The following is a 19,253-nucleotide window of genomic DNA, read 5'->3' on the forward strand; positions in this document are numbered from 1 at the left end:
ATTCAGCAATACATTTTTTACATAAGAGACAATATTATTCAAGTAGGATTAAATATTTCTGTTAACATGCATACTTTATATAAGTAATTTAATGTAAAAAATGAAATGCCTAAAAGATTTCTCTTTGACCACACTTTCATCCTCAAATCTCTATTAATTTCTTTCTGTTGGTGTTCCCTATGTTAAGCACGTCATGATATTCATCCTACATGAAGAGTGCTGAAGTGCTCCGAGACCCTGTCCAGCGCTAGATAAAAGTTTTTGTTGTTGTTTCTATATAAGTGTAAACTGTTGAACTATATCTTGCGAGTTTCCTCAATTACGATTTTTACTGTCTTTTCAATTAATGGTCTATTTTATTTATTTATGGAATCAACTCCCATATTTGGACTTGGAGCTCACAGTCTAAGATGACATGACAATACAGTGTTGGGACACTGCTGCATTCCAAATGCGGCTAATCATTCCCATTTTCCCCATTTGCAAAGGGCAGAGAAATGCCCACGTTTAGGTGGACATTAAAGATCCCGTGGCACTATTCACCAAAGAGAAGGAAGTTTCTCCTGATTACCAATCACCCAAATAAAATTGGTCATTCACTTCACATCTATTTACGGGACATTACTGGGTGCAAATTGTTTGTCATTTTTGCCTACAAGCATACAATCAGTACAGTTTGTAGTAAAGATCCTGTGAGGTGCTTTGATACATCTTCTTAATTTCAAAAGTGCTATATTAAATGCAAGGATAATTAGCATTTATCACACAGCTCTCACCTCCTCCACCTACCTGACCTCCCCCTAAAACTCTCCGAACCCGTACGCAACCTAGGCGTCAGGTTCGACTCCGAATTATCCTTCCTCCCCCACATCCGGTCCCTTATCAGCACCGCTTTCTTCCACCTCCGACGTGTTGCCCGTCTTCGCCAATATCTCACCTCAAAAGCCGCTGAAACCCTGGTCCATGCCTTTGTCACCTCTCGGCTGGACTATTCAAATGCCCTCCTCGCCGGTCTCCCCTCCACTATCATCCATAAAATCCAGGTCATCCAAAACTCTGCCGCCCACATTCTTACCCACACCAAACTCCACTCCTCGATTACCCCAGTCCTTGCCAGACTGCACTGGCTGCTTTTCTCAGAGAGGATCGACTTCAAGATCCTCACCCTTGTCTTCAAATCCCTCCACTCCTCTGCACCCCCTATCTCTCTGAGTTCCTCTCTCTTCACAACAGTGCCAGTTGCCTTTGTTCCACCGGGTCTGGCCTCCTCCTTGCCCCCCGAATCCTCCGCTCCATCTCCGCTTCTTTTCGACCGCACCTTTGGTCACCTCTCTCCCCCTCCCCCTGGCTCGCTATGGGATCCGTTACTGTGAAGCGCCCTGGGATGCCATCCGGCGTGGAGGGCGCTATATCAATCCAAGTTGTTGTTGTTGTTAAATGAAGTGATCATGGTTCTGCTTGCTTGCCCCAATCCCCATATTGTCAAAAGCAATTGTTAAAATTTTTAAACACTTTAAAAAATTGTAGGCACATGAAGGCAATGGCCTTTTAATGACCCAGCACCCTTTTTATAGGACTGTGCCCCTTCAGTAAACAATGTCAAATTGGCAGCTATATTAGGTTCTGGCATCTCCTTTTGCAACGGACCAATGTCTTTGCCAATATGTTCTTGAGTTACAATGGAAAATGATTAAGTAAATTGAGGGAGATTAGCATACAGCTCTTAGGGAGAACCTTATTTGCCTTGAATATTATTACTATACTATGATAGACTGGTTCAACAGCTGAGGTAAAGAGCCATATTTGCATCTTCATGTTTCTAAAAGTCTGGAAACCATAAGGTCAGCTGGCACCTTATAAAATTCTACTGAGAAATCATCTGCGTCTGGAGATTTTACTAAGGATATCACTGAGGACAATGACTATAGGAATGTTTTCTAAATGATCGTGATGACTTTCAGAGATTCTGATCAGTAAAGAACAGATATTTTTCCACCTCTTTTCAGTTTGCATAACTTTGCAGTATATGTAGTTCTTTATGCAGCATTTCAATCTTTCACGTATCTCTGTGGTTTCAGACGCAGCCTGGCCTCTTTCTTATCAATCTTCCAGATAACGCTAATCATTTCCCCCCTATCGCTTAGGGCAGAACCATGCCCACTTTGCTCCTGGTGATAGCCTTAGACTCGCACTGCACATTCCCACACTGCACATTGCACACTCTTTGAGAGTTAAGTTGGTATTTAATGGATTTAATTTTTCACAATATGTTTGGGGACAAAATGTGTCCATTTCTCTATCTTACATGCTGCCCAGTCTGCCTGTAAATTATACAGTGTTTTACAGTGCTTTGGCCAGGCCAATCTAGAGAATTGCATACAGTTCTGCTTGCCGTGTGGCCAAGTTGTTAGAAGCATTGTAGAGGAAAGCAAAGAAGATGATTCCTAGTATTAGAGCAAAGAGCTATGAGCAGGCTAGCACTCTTCAGACTTGGAAGGAGCCAGCTGAGCCAATAGAAAAGTGTGGCTGCACATTTTCCACAGAATCCGCTACAAACGCCCTCCTCTCTACAAACGTCCTCCGCCCTACAAATGCCTCTCTCCACTACAAACGCCTTCCTCCCTACAAACACCCTCCTCCCTACAAACGCCCTCCTCCCTACAAATGCCCTCCTCTATTACAAACGCCCTCTTCCCTACAAACATCCTCCGCCCTACAAACACCCTCCTCCCTACAAACGCCCTCCTCCATTACAAACACCCTCCTCCCTACAAACGCCCTCTTCCCTACAAACGCCCTCCTCCACTACAAACGCCCTCCTCACTACAAACGCCCTCCTTCATTACAAATGCCCTCCTCCATTACAAACGCCCTCCTCCCTACAAACGCCCTCCTCCCTACAAACACCCTCTTCCACTACAAACGCCCTTCTCCCTATGAACGCCCTCCTCCACTACAAACACCCTCCTCCATTACAAACGCCCTCCTCCCTACAAACGCCCTCTTCCCTACAAACACCCTTCTCCCTACAAATGCCCTCCTCTATTACAAACGCCCTCCTCCACTACAAATGCCTCCTCTCTACAAGCCCCTTCCCTACAAACATCCTCCTCCCTACAAATACCCTCCTCCCTACAAACGCCTCCTCCTACAAACGCCCTCCTCCCTACAAACACCCTTCTGCCTACAAACGCCCTCCTTCATTACAAATGCCCTCCTCCATTACAAACGCCCTCCTCCCTACAAACATCCTCCTCCCTACAAACACCCTCCTCCCTACAAACGCCCTCCTCCCTACAAACGCCCTCCTCCCTACAAACACCCTTCTGCCTACAAACGCCCTCCTTCATTACAAATGCCCTCCTCCATTACAAACGCCCTCCTCCCTACAAACGCTCTCCTCCCTACAAACACCCTCTTCCACTACAAACGCCCTTCTCCCTACGAACGCCCTCCTCCACTACAAACACCCTCCTCCATTACAAACGCCCTCCTCCCTACAACCGCCCTCCTCCCTACAAACGTCCTCCTCTCTACAAACGCCCTCTTCCCTACAAACGCCCTCCTCCACTACAAACGCCCTCCTCACTACAAACGCCCTCCTCACTACAAACGCCCTCCTTCATTACAAATGCCCTCCTCCATTACAAACGTCCTCCTCCCTACAAAAGCCCTCTTCCTTACAAACGCCCTCTTCCCTACAAACACCCTCCCCCACTACAAACACCCTCCTCCCTACAAACGCCCTCCTCCATTACAAACACCCTCCTCCCTACAAACACCCTCTTCCACTACAAGCACCCTCTTCCACTACAAATGCCCTTCTCCCTACAAACGCCCTCCTCCATTACAAACACCCTGCTCCATTACAAACGCCCTCCTCCCTACAAACACCCTCCTCCCTACAAACGCCCTCTTCCCTACAAACGCCCTCCTCCATTACAAATGCCCTCCTCCCTACAAACGCCCTCCTCCCTACAAACACCCTCTTCCACTACAAACGCCCTTCTCCCTACAAACGCCCTCCTCCACTACAAACACCCTCCTCCATTACAAACGCCCTCCTCCCTACAAACGCCCTCTTCCCTACAAACGCCCTCCTCCCTACAAATGCCCTCCTCTATTACAAACGCCCTCCTCCACTACAAATGCCTTCCTCTCTACAAGCGCCCTCTTCCCTACAAACATCCTCCTCCCTACAAACACCCTCCTCCCTACAAACGCCCTCCTCCCTACAAACGCCCTCCTCCCTACAAACACCCTTTTGCCTACAAACGCCCTCCTTCATTACAAATGCCCTCCTCCATTACAAACGCCCTCCTCCCTACAAACGCCCTCCTCCCTACAAACACCCTCTTCCAATACAAACGCCCTTCTCCCTACGAACGTCCTCCTCCACTACAAACACCCTCCTCCCTTACAAACGCCCTCCTCCCTACAACCGCCCTCCTCCCTACAAACATCCTCCTCCCTACAAACGCCCTCTTCCCTACAAACGCCCTCCTCCACTACAAACGCCCTCCTCACTACAAACGCCCTCCTTCATTACAAATGCCCTCCTCCATTACAAACGCCCTCCTCCCTACAAACGCCCTCCTCCCTACAAACGCCCTCCTCCCTACAAACACCCTCTTCCACTACAAACGCCCTTCTCCCTACGAACGCCCTCCTCCACTACAAACACCCTCCTCCATTACAAACGCCCTCCTCCCTACAAACGCCCTCCTCCCTACAAACACCCTTCTCCCTACAAACGCCCTCCTCCCTACAAATGCCCTCCTCTATTACAAACGCCCTCCTCCACTACAAATGCCTTCCTCTCTGCAAGCGCCCTCTTCCCTACAAACATCCTCCTCCCTACAAACACCCTCCTCCCTACAAACGCCCTCCTCCCTACAAACGCCCTCCTCCCTACAAACACCCTTCTCCCTACAAACGCCCTCCTCCCTACAAATGCCCTCCTCTATTACAAACGCCCTCCTCCACTACAAATGCCTTCCTCTCTACAAGCGCCCTCTTCCCTACAAACATCCTCCTCCCTACAAATATCCTCCTCCCTACAAATGTCCTCCTCCCTACAAACTTATATACACAGTGTGCGAGGCCAGAGCCTCTGTGCACTGATTGCTCGACACTGATACTGTGGGCAGAGTGCCTCCGGTTGTGCCTGTGCGGCGCGGGGAGTGTTGGGATTGCAGAAGCGGCACGAGCAAGAAATCAGCTTTGCACCCTAGTGAGTGAACCACGATAGAAATACCAGCTGCCTCCCACTGTCTGTTTGCTCGACTCCCGACCTAAACTGAGCTCCTGCGACTAATTCTTGGTAAGTGCTGCACTATTCAAATTTACAATTTTAGTATTTTAAACAACTACATTTTCAGGAAATATATGCCTGTAGTTTTAATCCGGGTTGTTTCATAAAATGCACCTCTCAATAGGCGCTAATCAACCCTCTGCAATTGGCCGCAAAATTTATCAAATTTCTCAGTAATTTTTACCAAATATTTCCGCAATTTTCTATTGGGCCTTATCATGACCCCTTACACTCTTTACCACCACATGCACAGGTTTAGCAAGCTTGTGTCAATATCAATTTGTTTACAAGGCAGTGATGTCCCTTTAATAATAATAATAATCCTTGCATTTGATAAAGCGCTTTTCACGTCTTTTAGACGTCTCAAAACGCTTCACAGAATATACTGTAAAATGAATTGACTGTATATTTGTGGGCGAAATGCGGCAGCCAAATTGCGCACAACAGTGTCCCACAAACAGTCGTGGATTGAAATAACCAGTTTATTATTTTTTTCTTGCGGGATTATTATCAGGCGTGTGGAGTAAGGAAACTTGCCCAAGGTTTCGCCCTGCCGGGAATCGAACCCAGGTCTCTCGCTTGACAGACGAGTGCTCTAACCATTGAGCTACAGGACTCCACGATTCATTTTAATTTTAAGCAATTAAAATGAACATTCAGGACCGTTTTGATGCCTACGTAATAGCAGTCACTTTGTTTCAAATTATTCCCATTTTATGAAGTGCTTCGAAACTTTCTTTTTAAGTGAAAGATGCTACAGAAATGTAAGTTGTTTCTTCTGGCTGCAAATGTAAGCAGTCATACACATCTCTATTGTTCATGGACAAGAGCAACAATGGAGGTATTCAATAAGAAATATGTGACGAGCCCTGTTTATCCGCTGTCTGGATTGAAAGCAATTTACTCTGAATGGTATTCAGGTTAAATGGACCTTGTTTTAAATTGCTCTATATTATAATGATGGACCATTGAGTATTGCACAAATAATATCAGCACTACTCTTGGCACGGTGGTGGTTCCAATGACTGAGTCAGGCGGCAAACCTTCCTTCATTAGATTACTGGCTTTTGCTTCTGGAAGGCATTTAATAGTTTATATAACTGATGGTTTGGTCTAGTTCTATAGACACAGTTGAAGAAATCAAAGGCATGAGGATGTTTTCATACAGCTCATTCATGGATGACTGAGAACAGTCGAGTGAAGTTAGACTTGCTGGTACTTAAGGGTTTAACAATCTTTATTCCAATCAACTTAATCATTCTATGGGTCAAAGCAACATGTGCAGCTTGAAATCTGTAATACACTGTGTGGTTTTGCCGTACAGCATAAGTAATGCATTCAAATAATTAGTAACTCAATACGTCATCCGGGTATGCAGAGTAAAAATATATAATCGTAGCATTTGATACAGAACCTCATCATGTCAAAAGGTCTCAAAGCACTTCGCAGAAATTTCTGTAAAGTGCAGCCAATATGCACCCCCAAATTGTCCACAAACAGCAGTGGAGTGAATGGCCACATTTTTATCTGGAGGATTGTTGGCCAGGACACAGGAAAAAACTCCCTTCTCATTTCAAATAGTGCCATGGGATCTTTAACGTCCATTTGTACATCCAGCGAACACCTTCGGTTCAACTCTTATCTGAAGGATGGCACCTCTGACAATGCAACACTCCCCCCAACTGCTGCATTGGAGCATCAGCCTGGACTATGAACTCACTGTTATCACCTTTAATGTAACAGAAAAGTTGAAGCACTTTACAGAATGAGCAGTTAGAAATTAAGTGAACTTGGTTATAAAGAGGCAGTTAATTTGCACCAGCAACATCCTGCAAACAACACTGAGTAAATTTGAATTCTCTGAGGTTGATTTAGATGAGGAAAGGATATTAGCTAGAATAATCACAAGAGAAACATTTCTCTGTGAAATAACTATGGGTGGAGGGAGAGGATGCAGTGGGTGTAGAATATCTTGGTATCCTAGCCAGCAATCCCCCAACTAAAATTCATGGCTGTGTGCAAAATTGGGTGTTGCATCTGCCTACAAAATACATATGATATTTCACAGTATATCCAGTGAAATGCTTTAAGATATCCTTCCAATGTGAAACTTGCCATTCCAAATTCAAGGATTATTATAGTCTCCTTAATCACAAGGCAGCTGGTACCTACATGAATGATTCAATTGAAATAGAATTAATGATCTGTAAAAGAAATTTGCATTTTATATCAGCTAAATAGTTCTTTCGTATTTTAATTATAAAATAATCACTTTAATGTCTTTAATTGCACAGCCAAAATTCAGTCTATCTTGTTTGAAATTTATTTTAAAAGAAATAAAATACAACAATCTTTTCCTCAGCATTGAATTTATAATAATTATAAAACGTAAATTACTCTCAACATAGTGTCAAATGAATGGAGATGTTTTCTCTGTAACTAGGTTAACTATCGATCCCTTGATCCATGGGCCTGCCCAGGTATTCATTGCCTCTCCCCTTGTTAATCCTCTCATCCGTGGTTCCTGCACTCCAATCCTACCATTGTTAATAATCAAGAAGAGCTGTTGCTATATTCTTGCCAATGTTGGGATCTCAGTGGCCAGAAACATTTCCCCAGTAGCTTTTATAGTCATATATCATGATTATTGTTTATGAATAAGTTCATGATTGTCATATCTGCATGTTGAACAATTCGTACAGAAACGCTCTGATTATTTGGTCTAAGGCCATAATTACATCCTGGCAAGTGTCAAACGGTGAGAGTGGAAATACAAAGTCTCCGGCACTTTGACTAATTTTTTAGTGCAGAAATCAACTGTTCCTGATGTGTTGTTTTCACAGTTCAAGAAGAATGGTGTTGCACCATTCCAAGATGACTAACAGTATGAGCTGCTAAATTCCAAGCAATTTCAACCCACAGCCAAAGATGAATGAATCTGTAGATATGGGGAATTATAGAATGTGTTCATGCAGTAAATGTAATGAAATGCATCCCAACAGGTTTCAGAGCTCTTTTAAGTTCGAATAAGCACAAGCCTATGTTAAACAGTTAAAGTTTAACAGTTTAACAGTTCAAGGAGGACTGTGTTGCACTATTCCAAGTTGACTACCAGTATGGGCTGTTAAATTCCAAGTAGTTCAATACACGTCCAAAATTGAATGAATCTGTAGACATGGGGAATTATAGAATGTGTTCAGCAGCAAATGTAATGAAATGCATCCCAACGTAGATCTTCATCTTCATAAAAATGATACTTGACAAATTTGGTGTCCGTTTTATTTCTGCTTTTTCCACTGTTTCCACATTTTGATTCACTGCCTCAAGTCTTTCTGAACCTTTCACTTAGTTCTGATTGTGAGAAATGCAATGTTGGTTACCTTAACGGCAGTGGCACAGCCTTCCAACTATGGGGTTCCACACTGGTGACGTATCATTAAAGATACAATTTAAACTTATAAGAGTGACAAGGACACCAGTCTACCTGTGGAATGTTGAACGTTCACCTACAAAATACAATTTGTAGTCTGTCTTGAGAGGCACTTTGAGGCATCCTCCCAATGTGAAAGGTGCTACATCAAATGGAAAGATTATTATATTATTATTATTACATTATGGCAAAGATTAAGCTCTGAACGTACTGATGTACAGAATCATGCAATGTTACAGCACAGAACAGGCAAAACAGGACATCCATTTAATTGGCAAAATAGATGATAAAATGTTACAATTAGCACTTTCCACACCTTTTGTGAATATCACAAATTGGACCTCACTAATGAAAGCTTTTGTATATTCCCTTTTTTTGGTCAGCCGGATGTCTGACACATGCAGAAACTCATCATCATGCTTAAGAGTATCCAAACTATACTGAGAATTCCATGCATCCCACCTACACGTGGAAATTCCAGAGATAGATTGTTGGAATCGGGTGCGCACTCTCTTCGTGGATGGACGCACCTGCTTACCTAATTCCGGAAAGTATTAGGCACAGGTTGGCAAGAGCCAAGGCTTGACTCTGGGAGTCTAACAAGCTAAAACCGCACAGCTTGCCGTTGATCTCATATTTCTCATATTGATTTTCTCATATTGGTGTTCGTCTCCAAGAAGCCATCCATCTTAATCCCAAACTCTTGCTCTTTCCCTTTAATCATTATGAAATAAATCTAGTGCCTGGTGTTCTGAATATATTTATAGCACCTTGGGACATCCTCCTGATGTGAAAGGCACTATATAAATACAATTTGCTGCTGTTCATAGAAAAATTCAGTTTCAGGAGCGGGAAGTTAGAAACCTCAGATAGTTGATCATTATTGTTACACCTCCAGAATATTGCCTACTCTTGCCCTCACCCCACTTGTTGGTTCTCACATTTGCCTTCATAAACAGTCACCACACTTGCCTGTAATTAATTATCTCTGAAGCACTTTAAGATGCGATGACTTAATGAGGTGCTATAAAATTTCAAGTTCTTTCCCTCCATCTCTCAGAGCTCATGTGGTATTATTGTTCAGAATTGTCCCCTTCTACATACAGTATGATTCTATGATATTATGACAGAATTAATACTAGAGTCAGTATGATTTTATCATTCGGTAGTATATTTAGACAGAAATAAGCACGTTGGCTGATTGTTTCTGTGCTGGTATTAGTTCCCCAACTGGAACTTTCTGCTTGAATCTCATACAATTGGGCTTCCCAATACTTTTTAAGTTATTGTCCTGCAAGTCTTTATCAAATCCATTTATTTACCTTTTCTGTTTGTTTAATAACAATGAATGAGAAATTGTAATACAAAGTGGAGGTTCAAACATTTACAGATATTTGTTATAGTAAAAGTTTCCATCTCATGTCATGTAAAATAACCTTAATTTCTTCCACAGCCTCCAACATAGGCCCTCAGATGGTGAGAGAGCGAAAGAGAGAGAGAGTGTGAGAAAGGCCAGACCTAGTCAGTTACCATGGGAATAAGTGAGAAATACCAGAACCAAGCTGGAAGCGAAACAGCTTGAGTCAGTGGTGGAAGAGGCATTATTATTGTTCCAACTATTATCTGGTGTGAATGCATACAGAGTGGCTTTACGTACTCGTTCGGCCTCTGTGGCTCTTTCCTAGGATGCAGACTGGCAAATGGGTTGAAGAAGTCCTCAAATCAGAATACTGTAGCACAAATAGCAATCTCAGGTCAGTGTGACATGCATGAAGTGTCCTTTATTTGGTCAGCCGGGTATCTGAAACATGCAGAAACCTATCACCACGCTTAAGAGTATCCAAACAAAACTGAGAGTTCCGTGCATCCCTCCTCCACATGGAAATTCCAGAGATGTTATTGGAATGGAATGCACACGCTCTCCCTGGAGAGTATTATGCACAGATTGGCAAGAGCCAAGAATTGGCTCCCAGCATGTGTGTTGGGGTACTGCTGGAGTCTAACTAACTAAAACTGCATAATTTGCCCATTGGAAGCAATGTCTGGCAAGCTTGCCCACTGTTTGTCCAGTTATGATCATCCTATTCGTTAGGGCTTTGCAGGGTTAACAGGAGCTTTGCGACAACTCAACAAGGTGAAAGGCACTATATCAAATGCAAGGATTTATCTCCCTCCCACGAAGGATAGTCACGAGTTGGTTATTTGACATCCAACAAGCACGGGTTTGAGCTCTCACTAGGTGGTAGATATGAGCTTCCTGGTGGGCAACACAGTTCAGTATCAAATGCGTGAGAGCATTGCCACCATCTTCCTGCACACAAGGTAGATTCCAAGCACCGGATGTACGAACACATATTCATGAACTTGGACTCCAGGTAACGCATTCCAGCAGCTGTTGCTCCAAGGCTCAGAGTTTCCACATCAGCTATCTGACACACATCTGCTTTAAGTGTGGTGGAAGAACCTTTACAGGACAGCCTGCGACATGCCAGGCAGCCTTGAAGTTCTCGAGATCCAAATCCAATGCTGCATACCAGGCTTACTCAGCACCAGCTACATTGACAGGGAGTGGGGGGCAATAGCTGACTCCACTTCTAGGATGCTCAGCAACAGGTTAGTGTAGGCCAGAGCCCTGCCTCTCTGCAGCCACTTTGCATGCTTTTCAAAATTCCTGCTTGATCCTAGACGTTGCAAATGGGCCAGAGGAAGTCCCTCCACTGCATCGCTAGGAGCTCAGGTCCATAATGCAGGACTATTTGCACACATGATTTATATGTTGCAAGTTTGACCTGCACGAGACTTTGCTGTCCTTGAAGAGAGACGAGCACAACCTTTGCCCCTTCTCTGCGCAATCCTTCAGGACAGTGTCCAAGCAAAAGTTGGTATTCACCACAGCCCCCGGGTACTGATAAGAATTAAATAATAATAATAAACCTTGCATTTGATACAGTGCCTTATCACGTCTTCGAGATGTCTCAAAGAGCTTCACAGGATATACTGTAAAGTGAATTGACTGTGTATTTGGGGGCGAAATGTGGCAGCCAATTGCGCACAGCAGTGTCCCACAACAGTCACGGATTGAAGTGACCAATTTATTACTATTTTTTTGAAGGAACTATTACCCCCGGAAAAGCCTTCCACCAATCGACCAACAACTGGGTTCCTACTTATTGCTAGGTAAACAGAGGCGTGTGGAGCAAGAAAACATACCCAACATTTCACTCTGCAGGGAATCGAACCCAGGTCTCTCGCTTGCGAGACAAGTGCTCTGACCACTGAGCTACAGGACTCCACTACATCTATGAACCAAATAGAGTATCCTTTTTAGTGGGAAACTGTGAATCCTGAGTCAGCAAAACCCAAGTAAAGCCCAGGAATAAACGGTCAGCTCACCTGTTCCAACCCATCCAATGTAGCAGGTGCACTTCTATTAGGCAAGTCCTTTTATAGGCAGGAGACTGTGTGACCGTGAAATAAAGATATGACTCCAAAGTAAAGTTGCAGTATTTTGTGTACACATTGACCTTCAAGTGTTTCTACATTGCAATACTCAAATGTCATGTTTGGTAAATAGTCAAAGATGCCAAAGAACAGCGTATTATGTAATTATGTATCTGCTTGTTTACCTACATTTGGTTGGGGCCAAGAGGTAAGGGGGGGAAACGAATGTGACTTCTTTTTGTGAAGGATTTCTGTTGGAAAATGGAACATGTTTTTTGAAACTAGTGACAGCAACAAGCACAGCTAACTGTATCACAACAGTAGCAGTGCCACAACTCAAACCCAGGAGAAAATTTCCTTCTGCACTAGTGGGAATATTTCCACTTTCCAAATCACCGAGAATGAAAGAGTACTAAAGAACAACAAAGATACAGCAACATGAAAACCAACAAAAAAACAACTTTTAAATAAAATTAAGCAGTTTGATAGATATTAAATGGGCACCAAAAAAGTTCTATGCATTCATTGTCTTGGAGTATAATCATAATAATAATACTTGCATTTGATGTAGCACCTTATCATATCACTGAGATGTCTCAAAGTGCTTTAGAGAATATACTGTAAAGTGAATTGACTGTGTATTTTGTGGGCGAAACATGGTAGGTTCCTTGATATCCAGGGCTGTTTTTGACCAATAAATTTCAAATTGTCTGAGGTAAATAACGTTACAAACTTTACATACTGTATAGTGTACTATTTAAATTATGAACATTGCAATAAGCTGCAGTACATTTATAAAGCAAATAGCAGTGCTGCTGAGCCTGGAGAAAGTGAATGTTGGAAAACCCAAGCTCAATGATGTTGCAGCCAAGAATGAACCTTCCCAATTAGGAACTGTTCCAAAAACTATTGGCCTCAGAACTGGGTGGAGGGGAGGGACAAGGGGGCTAATGAACGAAAATGCAGAAGTATGTTTCCGTCCCAACAACATAAAAAGCCCTATCACCATTACCTTGGTTATCAGTGTATTTTAAGTGTTTTGCACAATTAGCTCCAATCCAGGTGGTTCCCAGTGCACAATTGCAGGGGTAAAAGTCCTCTGTTCTACCAGGTAGATAAGTGATGTCTACTGTAGTGTTGGAGCTCAATGATCTATAGTACTTGCCAATCAATGATATGTCAACTAGGTGTCTCACCCAAAATATATAAATACAGAGGTAGCACACACTATGAATCAAATTGAAAACCTTGCTGAGAAAATGTAAAAATGAGGATGGATATTATAGTTCAATTCCATGTGTGATTCCACTTCAGATGATATTGATAATAAATGACAAATGTGTTTCAAAACGCTGAATGATAGGGAAGAAAATGGACATGATGGTTGCCTACACAATTCAGTTACTGCAATCTACAGTAAATCCTGTCAAGTACTTTGAGACGTGTGAACATAGTAACTATAGGTTTCTACAGGTAACATCTGCTGACAGTTGGAAAGATTATCACCTCACTGGTGGGCAATTTCCCATTGTTGGTAAGCCTCGATTGTAGCAATGGGACTGCAGGGTTATTCCATTGTTTTGTTAGGTTTGAGAATTTCAGCCGAGGTCCTCAAAACAAGACATCTGCATCAATCTCAGTGTGTAACATGAGTACTGGAGCTGTTCCTCTAATGGGGGTAGGAGTGAAATGCCTTCCACAGGAGTCCTGTGGCTCAGTGGTTAGAGCACTTGCTTTGCAAGCAAGACACCTGGGTTCAATTCCAGGCAGGGGGCGAAACCTTGGGCAAGTTTCCTTACTCCACACGCCTAATAATAATCCCTCCAAAACCCCAAACAATAATAAATTGGTCATTTTCAATCTACGACTGTTTGTGGGACATTGCTGTGCGCAATTGGCTGCCGCGTTCGCCCACAAATATACAGTCAATTCACTTTACAGTATATTCTGTGAAGCGCTTTGGGACGTCCTCCCGACGTGAAAAGCGCTATATCAAATGCAAGGATTATTATTATTATTATTATTATTATTATCCATGACTTGTCCCTTCCATAGATGTATGGTTGCTGCTGATCGCCGAAGGCATATTCTAAACATCCTGATTAGCCTTGAGTGCTGTGCATGGGAGGACAGAGGCAAAGTGACAGCACCGAACAATTATCCTCCAACTAACCCAAATTCTTTTTATTTTTAAAATACTGGTGCATGACCTTTGCAAGAAGTAGGTTTGGACAGGCAATGATTTTTTTCCAAAAGTCTGAAATTGCTTGACTCCCTGTGCAGGGAGCAGGAGAGCTAAAGACAATCAGCCTGCTGGAACTACGATTTCTGGTTGTTTTTGATTCCAGTGTCAACCCTGCTTCTGTTTAATCTACAGTCAGTAGAGGCAAGACTAAAAACCATCAATTCTGCTGGTGAGTACCATACTAAATCCATTTTTCAATCTTGGAATTTAGTTACTGTACTTGAAGAAAATTCAAATTAGCCAGTGGTGCCCAATTATTATCAACTCTGGCAGCTAAGAACTCTTAAGTGTGTCAATAGTTGGCCACTTGCCTGATGAATAATGTAGATGTAAATGCTGGGCAGACTCCAAACTTATGTGTTGTAGTCAGAGAGATAGGAATAGTTTCATGTTCATAGTCACATCACTGTGGGGCAGCACTGAGTAGAGATCTGAATCACCCCATGCACCTCCTGGTAGCTAATGTCAGAACAGAGTCAGAATGCAGATAAGAAAGAGCAAAGCTGGAGAACATACCTTGAAAATAAAAGTAATCAGAATAAACAAAATAAACTTACCTTAAACTCTATTCATCAGTTATAAATGTGTCCTTAATGAATCCTTCTTGGATCTGTCCATGTAATAATAATCCTTGCATTTGATATAGTGCCTTATAACATCTTCGAGATGTCTCAAAGAGTTTCACAGAATATACTGCAAGGGAAATGACTGTATATTTTGTGGGCAAAACACGGCAGCCAATTGCGCAAAGCAGTGTCCCACAAACAGTCGTGGATTGAGTGACCAATTTTTCCAGAAAAGCGATTCGCCAATCGACTGATAATCGGTCTCTCGTTTGCGAGGCGAGTGCTCTAACCAGTGAGCTACGGGACTTCACTAATCAAGCATTATCAAAATGATTTGTAGTGTATTTGATTCAAATATTATCTTTCTTATTGTCTCATAAATTATAGTAATGCTTGCATTTGAGTAAGTGTAATTTAAGGAAACAAGTTATATTTTTATTGTGTCTTATCATAACTCCCTTGAGCCTCCTAAGTAAATATATAATGTATAAAAATCCGCTTTGGTTAACTATCAGTTAAACTTCCAGCAGTTATTTTCCAAATAATGTGGTTTGGATTTAGACTTGCTCATGCATCATTGTGAAATTGTTTGTTACAGTGATTTTGACATGATGGTTACCATTAGCAGCTGGTCCATGGTTTCTTATTGTTCAAAGATGCAAACCTGAAGAATCCTGTAATTTATATACAATGATTCTTAACACCAAGTGACCAAAGCAGCGGGGTCAGAGCGCACAAATTGCTTGGCTGGTGATGGGTCCCCTAACTACTTCCTCATGGTCTTGTTCTAGCCGATGGACAACAGAGAATTCACCGTAGCTCATGTCTAGAAGAAGCATTTCCCTCACTGGAGGAACTCAAAGCTCCATGACACCTAACTGTAAACAGTTTCAGCTCTAAGTGTAAAGACAAAAATGGGATACACAGTGAAGCTCTTTGTACTTTATCATGACAAAGTACCTTAACACCATACCTTCTACTGCATCAATGTGAATGAGATTATCTATTGAAAATCATTATGTGCCATGCTTCTATTTATTGTAAAATGACATAACTAATGAAAAATATTACAGAATGATTTGTAATTATAATACATAATTAAGGACAACTATATTCAACAGATCATTGTTAACCCCTGGGTTAATAGCTCATTCTCAGATGCCATAATGATGCCCTCCAGAGTATCGGAGAGGAAGAAAAGCAAAATTTTGAAGTTTAAAGGCTTCAATGATAATTAGAATAGCATGACATCTTTGTTAGCTGTACGCTGGCATTGAGACCTAGTGCCTCATGAGGCCTTCATGATAAAACTGGAAGCTTTGGGAATACATGGCAGAATCCTGGATTTTATCCAGAATGTGTACTCCAGCTCCAAGATTTGTGTAAGAGTTGACAGTGAACTTATTGAGTCCATCCCTCTGGAAAGTGGGGTAAGGCAAGGCTGCCCATTGTCATGTGTTCCTTTTCATTGTGTTCATCAATGACGCGTTGGATGCCATTGAGGGGGAAGGACGTAGTACATCTAAGCGGATGACACTAAACTAGGTGGGAGAGTAAGCTCTGAGGATGATGCAAAAAGATTGCAACGGAATATAGATAGGCTAGGAGAGTGGGCGAGTAGCTGGCAGATGGAATTTAATGTGGGGAAGTGTGAAGTTATTCACCTAGGTAGAAAAAATAGAAAAACAGATTATTTTCTGGAGGGGGAGAGATTAGATAGTGTTAGTGTTCAGAGCGATTTGGGTGTCCATACACACCAGTCTCAAAAAGTTAGTTTGCAGGTGCAGCAAGCAACTAAGCAGGCGAACGGCATGTTAGCGTTCATTGCAAAAGGTTTAGAGTACAAGAGTAGGGAAGTCTTGCTGCAACTGTATAGGGCCTTGGTGAGACCGCACCTAGAGTATTGTGTGCAGTTTTGGTCTCCTCATTTAAAAAAGGACATACTTGCCCTAGAGGGGGTGCAGCGTAGATTCACTCGGTTAGTTCCTGGGATGAGGGGACTGATCTATGAGGATAGGCTGAATAAACTAGGGCTAAATTCTCTAGAGTATAGAAGAATAAGGGGAGATCTTATCGAAACATATAAGATTCTTAAAGGGCTGGATAAAGTAGACACTGAGGGTCTGTTTCCCCTGGTAGGAGAATCTATAACCAGGGGCCACAGTCTTAAAATTAAGGGTCAGCCTTTTAGAACAGAATTGAGGAAACATTTCTTCACTCAGAGGGTAGTGAATTTATGGAATTCACTACCCCAGAAGGCTGTAGATGCTCAGTCCTTGAACATCTTCAAGGCTGAGACAGATAGCTTTTTAAAAAATAGAGGGATTAGGGGATATGGGGATAGGGCAGGTAATTAGAGTTGGATCTGAAGATCAGCTATGATCTTATTGAATGGCGGAGCAGGCTCGAGGGGCCGAATGGCCTACTCCTGCTCCTAATTCTTATGTTCTTATCTGTTCCAGGCCTCTCTAACAGGATTGCAGCACTTCTGTTTGCATATATTGTACTGCTGGCGGACTCACCTAGGAACCTTCTGCACAGCACCTGCCATCTTGAACACTGGGCCAACTGGTGGGACATGGTGGTAGGTGCCTCCAAGTGCAGAATCATGGTTCTGCGCAACCCAAGGGAAGACATCGAGGGAATTGATTGTAAGATGCAAGGGGCATCAGTCCCAATTGTTGGCTCCAAGGTAACATGCCTGGCAATGGAATGTCGGAATCGAGCCAGGCCTTTCTAATATTCTCGATAGTCTGGTTCCTGAATTATGCAGGTCCGTAGTATTCCTGGGTACTGCTGATGACAGCACAGCCAGCCTGGCTCATTAATGGGACATGGAAGGACAGACCAGTCACTGGGGCAGGGAGTCATCCCATTCAGCTCCTGTTCACTTTGCAAGTCATAGCCCTAATGGGTAGGGTGGTCCTAGCTAGACAAGCAGCAGGGAAGCTTGTCAGATAGCATTATCAATGGCAAGCTATGTGTTTTCAGCTGGTTAGACTCCAGCAGTACCCCAACGCACACTCTGGCCCTTGGCTCTTGCCAAACAACGCCTAATACTTTCCAGAATTAGGCAAGCAGGATGCATCCCTCCAGAGAGTGTGCAATCCATCAAACTATCTCTGGGATTTCCATATGTAGGTAGAATGCATGGAAATCTCAACTTGGTTTGGATACTCTTAAACACGATGATGGTTTTCCACGTCAGGCACCCCAGCTGACCAAAAATAATCAAACATTCTGTATGTTAATTTGTTGATATCATTGTTCATATTGCTGTAATATATTTTCTATTAGGTTTTGTTAACTGGATATGTATTTCATTATAGTCTGTATTATACTGACGGTGTGTAATAAACCTGAAAGTTAGGTATCAAAATGCTACAACTTTGAAAATCATGACACCTTGTGGTGATTCTGGAGCACAGCAATGGTAATAATAATAATAATAATCCTTGCATTTGATATAACGCTTTTCACGTCGGGAGGACGTCCCAAAGCGTTTCACAGAACACACTGTAAAGTGAATTGACTGTATATTTGTGGGCGAACGCGGCAGCCAATTGCGCACAGCAATGTCCCACAAACAGTCGTAGATTGAAAATGACCAATTTATTATTGTTTTTGGTTTTGGAGGGATTATTATTAGGCTCTGTGTGGAGTAAGGAAACTTGCCCAAGGTTTCGCCCTGCCTGGAATTGAACTCAGGTCTCTTGTTTGCAAAGCGAGCGCTCTAACCACTGAGCTACAGGACTCCACAAGTAGACTTCAATTGCGAGCATTTTCACATAAAGCTGCAAAGGAATTTCATACAATACTTTTCTAAATTTCGCCTAATATACAGAATCCGCATTTAGCAAGCCAAACTGAAGCAAATTAACACAGAACATTAAAATGTTTAATTCAACAAGATCCAGTCACATTTCAAAAAGCAAAATAATTTGATTGTACTTTTGGGTAAATATAAAATTACAAAGTTTGTCATTAAATTATAGTAATCATTCATGTTTTTAGAACAAGTCATGCAATTTTTAATTTATCTGATGTAACTATCACATGTCGTTCCTGGCAAACAAGCCACATCCAAACGGTCCCTATTGAGACGATCCCACCAAGGTGAATGCATTCCTTAAATTTTTCCTTAAGAGCAAAACAGAAAATAAATTTATGGCTAATTCAATTACCGAATAAAAACAATGTATGTTTCTTATATGACTGGATCTGGTACTTCTGCATTTTAAACACCATATTAATCCC

The 19,253-nt window shown here is 42.4% G+C and overlaps 1 non-coding gene across 1 annotated transcript; it reads right to left on the reverse strand.

The window, feature by feature from the left end:
- Positions 1 to 5,859: 5,859 nt before the first annotated feature.
- On the reverse strand, positions 5,860 to 5,931 carry trnad-guc. The gene has a single exon. It is a non-coding gene; the product is annotated as a tRNA-Asp (tRNA).
- Between the last annotated feature and the right edge of the window lie 13,322 nt (positions 5,932 to 19,253).

The sequence above is a fragment of the Callorhinchus milii genome, unplaced genomic scaffold (genome assembly GCF_018977255.1).
Source record: "Callorhinchus milii isolate IMCB2004 unplaced genomic scaffold, IMCB_Cmil_1.0 Scaffold2, whole genome shotgun sequence".
NCBI lineage: Eukaryota > Metazoa > Chordata > Chondrichthyes > Chimaeriformes > Callorhinchidae > Callorhinchus > Callorhinchus milii.